The sequence below is a fragment of the Symphalangus syndactylus genome, chromosome 18 (assembly GCF_028878055.3).
Source record: "Symphalangus syndactylus isolate Jambi chromosome 18, NHGRI_mSymSyn1-v2.1_pri, whole genome shotgun sequence".
NCBI lineage: Eukaryota > Metazoa > Chordata > Mammalia > Primates > Hylobatidae > Symphalangus > Symphalangus syndactylus.
In genome coordinates this window covers 46576158-46580707 of record NC_072440.2, presented here as the reverse complement: position 1 = coordinate 46580707, position 4550 = coordinate 46576158, and the positions used below count along the sequence as shown (strand labels likewise).

At 49.8% G+C, this 4550-nt stretch overlaps 1 pseudogene; it reads left to right on the top strand.

Moving 5' to 3' along the window:
* The first annotated feature begins 3815 nt into the window (after positions 1 to 3815).
* LOC134733623 (large ribosomal subunit protein uL13-like) lies at positions 3816 to 4300 on the top strand (annotated as a pseudogene).
* Positions 4301 to 4550: the final 250 nt, after the last annotated feature.

Genomic DNA, 4550 nt, shown 5'->3' with positions numbered 1-4550 from the left:
TGCTTGCCTCCGTTATTGGGGGCCCTGCAGGCCCATGGGGCCGCAATTCCACACGGAAGCCTCCTAGCAATGCATCTCCACCTGGTGCCTGTTTCAAGTGCAGCAATGAAGGCCACTGGTCCAGACAATGCCCAAATCCAGGTAAGCCCCCCAGGCTGTGCCCCCTCTGCAGAGGACCCCACTGGAAGTCAGACTGTGAGCAGCCCCCACAAGGACCACCCCCATCCCTTCCTGAGCTGGCCAAAACCTCCTACTCAGATCTCATTGGCCTCGCTGCTGAAGACTGACGGTGCCCTGGAATGGAAGCCCCAGCAACTGCCATCTCTTCATTTGAGCCAAGGGTAATCCTGCTGGTGGAAGGTAGGCCCATATGTTTTTTTAATTAATACCGGGGCAAACTACTCTGCTTTACCTAATTTTTCAGAAGGCACCCAGTCCTCCCAAGTCTCTGTTGTGGGAATTGATGGACCAGTCTCCAAACCCCGAGCACCCCCCTCCACTTTTCTGCTCCCTGCACACCTTTGCCTTCACTCATTCTTTATTAGTCCTGTTGTCATGCCCAACTCCACTCCTAGGCAGAGACATCCTTTTAAAACTCCACACTACTCTCCATTTCCACATGCCCCATAGTACCCAACGCATCCACCCAAACCCCTCCGGTACTTCTAGCTTTCTTCTACTCCTTTAACCTCCCACCCTAAAACACGCAACCTTTCCTTATCTCCCTTCTGTAGTTAACCCCACTGTTTGGGATACTTCTACATCCTCAGTCGCAGAACACCACACCGACGTCTGCATTACCCTTAAAGAGCCCACCCAGGCTGGGCACGGTGGCTCAAGCCTGCAATCTCAGCACTTTGGGAGGCCGAGACGGGCAGATCATGAAGTCAGGAGATCAAGACCATCCTGGCTAACACGGTGAAACCCTGTCTCTACTAAAAAAATACAAAAAATTAGCTGGGTGTGGTGAGTGGTGCCTGTAGTCCCAGCTACTCAGGAGACTGAGGCAGGAGAATGACATGAATCTGGGAGGCTGAGCTTGCAGTGAGCCGAGATCATGCCACTGCACTCCAGCCTGGGTGACAGAGCGAGACTCTGTCTCAAAAAAAAAAGAGCCCACCCAGTTCCTATCACAGAAGCAGTATCCAATCCCCCAAGCAGCTCCTGTAGGCCTAAAGCCTATCATTTCTCACCTCCTCACCAGTCACCTACTCCGCCCAACAAACTCCCCTTTTAACACACCAGTTCTACTTGTTAAAAAGCCCAGTGGAACTTATCCTTTAGTTCAGGACCTCAGGCTCATTAACCAAGCTGTGCTCCCCATATGTCCAGTAGTTCCTAACCCATATACTTTACTTTCTGAAGTTCCCTCCAATACCACCCATTTTTCTGTTCTAAACCTAAAGGATACTTTTTTCACATTCCTTTACACCCTGATTCCCAAAACCTCTTTGCCTTTATGTGGGAAAACCCCACACCAACCTTTCATGTCAGCTCACCTGGTGCGTACTGCCTCAAGGTTTTAGAAACAGCCCCCACCTTTTCGGACGGGCCCTTGCTCGTGACCTCTGTACCTTACCCCTAAAACCATCCACTCTCCTTCAATATGTTGATGACCTGGTCCTATGTAGCCCTTTCAAAAGGACTGCAACACCCATACTATCTCTCTTTTAAATTTCCTGGCAGAGGGGGGGTATTGGGTCTCCCCTAAAAAGGCACAAATATGCACCCCTTTAGTCACCTATCTAGGCCTAGCACTTACCCCATGAACCCGAGCACTCACAACCGACCGCATATCCCTCCTCCAGTCCCTCCTGCCTCTGCAGACTAAGCAAGAAATTCTCTGTTTTCTAGGACTAGCAGGATATTTTAGGCTCTGGGTCCCCTCCTTCACTCTACTTGCCAAGCCATTATACCAAGCCGCTAAAGGCCCTCTCCAGGACCCTTTAAACCCTGCACAGCCTATTACCCAACCTTTTCGTCTACTCCATAAGGCTCTCACCTCAGCCCCTGTCCTCACTCACCCAGACCTCACCAAACCTTCCTCCCTTTATACTGATGAATGGCATGGAGATGCACTAGGTGTTCTAACCCAATCTAAGGGACCCACCCTCCAGGTTGCTGCCTACCTCTCCAAACAGCTCAATGCCACAGTTCTTTGATGGCCTGCCTGCCTCCAAGCATTGGCAGCAGCTGCTGTCCTCACCCTTGAAAGCCTAAAACTATCTCTTCATGCCAACCTGTTTATTCAACCTTTAACATCAAAGACATGCGCTAGCTCACCGCAGTGTAGTAAGTCTCATCTCTGCCCCACAGTTCCTCCAACTGTATGCTCTATTCATAGAAACTCCCCACATCACCGTGCTAACCAGCTCCCATCTAAACCCGGCCATAATCTTACCTGAAGCTACAACTACCCAAGACCCTACATGCTTCTGTGTGAACACTGTTCAAAACTTTCTTATACCTTTTCCAAACCTAACAGACCAATCCCTTCCAGGTGCCTCCTTTACTTGGTTTGTAGACGGCAGCTCCTTCCTACATAAAGGATGCCGACATGCTGGCTATGCTACAGTGTCACCCCCAACACTATTGAAGCCAAGCTGCTCCTCGTAGGCACCACCTCCCAAAAAGCTGAACTCATCGCCCTCACTTGAGCTCTCACTCTAGCAGCTGGACCACAGATCAACATATATTGAAATTCTCATTATGTGTTCCATGTAGTACACTCACACTTGTCCATCTGGAAAGAAGAGGGTTTTCTAACTGCAAAGAACACTCCTGTCATAAACTCCTTCAAGCTGCCAGGCACCCACAGAAAGTTGCCGTCATTCATTGCAGGGGCCACCAAACCCCAGACAATCCTATATCAGCTGGAAATGTGTTAGCAGATCAGGTAGCCAAACAAGTAGTCCTACAACCCATGCAAGGCCAGTTTCTGTCCCTGTCCTTGTTCTTTCCTCTCTATTCCTCAGAAGAAAAGGAGGACTTCTGAGCCCAAAACCTTCAAAAGCAAGGACCATGGTGTCAAGGAAGGCACTTCATTCTTCCTGACTCTCAAAGCCTTCCTCACCTCCAAAGCCTCCACAACTCTTTCCATGTTGGCTACAAACCTCTCTTGCAACTTCTCCACCCTATTCTCACTTGTCCTCACCTTTCCAGCCACGTTCGAGAAATTACCTGGTCCTGCTCTATCTGCCACTCAGTATCACCCAAGGGCTCCCTCCGGCCACTGCCTTTTCCTACTCACCAAGCCCGGGGCCAGGTACCCAGGCAAGATTGGCAAGTATACTTCATTCATATGCTGCCCAATTGCAGTGGTGCAATCACGGCCCATTACAGCCTCCTACCTCAGCCTCCCAAGTGGCTGGGATCGCAGGCGTGTGCCACCACACTTGGCTAGTTGTTTTTGTACTTTTTGTAGGGACAGGGTTTTGCCACATTGTTCAGGCAGGTCTGGCACTCCTGGGCTCAAGCCTTCCACCTTCTTTGGCCTCCCAAAGTGCTGGGATTACAGGTGTGAGCCACCATACCTGGCTACTGGCTTCTTTTGGCAAATGGTCCCTACAGCCCTGGGCCAGACCCTGCACAGCCCCTGTAACTTCACACCCTGGCTCTGTTCTTCATAGCAGAGTAGGGAGCAGGAAAGAGCAGAACCCCAAGAAGTAGGAGGGTGAAGTCCTAATCCTGCTGCTCCCTCTGCACAAGGTTGTCTTCGTCCTTTCTATTCTTTTCGCTCCCGTTTCCTCATATGGACAATGATGATTGAACTTGATCTGTGGTTTTCAAACAGGGTTCCAGGGAAATCTGGCAGAGGTACCTCAGGGATGAGGGGGCCCCATACCCTTACCTGTTTCATCTAAAAACAGGGAACTCCTTTCCCAGGTGGCTGCCGAAGATGGCGGAGGGGCAGGTCCTGGAGCTCGATGGTCGAAGCCATCTCCTGGGCTTCCTGACCACCATGGTGGCTAAGCAGGCTAGAAGGTGGGGGTCATACGCTGCAGGGGCATTAACATTTCTGGCAATGTCTACAGAAACAAGTTGAAGTACCTGGCCTTCCTCCACAAAGGGAAGAACAGCAACCCTTCCTGAAGCACTTACCACTTCCTGGCCCCCATCCGCATCTTCCAGCAGACTGTGAGGCACGCTGCTTCACAAGACCAAGGAGGCCAGGCCTCCCTGGACCACCTCAAGGTGTTTGACGGCCTCACGAGGCTACGGAAACAGGCTGAAAAGAACGTGGAGAAGAAAATTGACAAATACACAGAGGCCCTCAAGACCCACGGACTCCTGCTCTGAGCCCAATAAAGACTGTTTATGCCTCAAAAAATAAATAACTCAATAAATAAAGCCAAAGATAAAACCAAAAGGCAAAGTTGCAAGACTGACTTATTTTTAACTTTTATGTGTTGAGCTACTGTAAGCTTCATTTCTGTTACAGACTTATAGCAATTAGCTATACACAACATAAACGTTGTTCTGAAAAATAAAAATATAGATAGACTTATCTCCACAAATCATAATTGGGAGTATTATACCCAGGAGGCTTT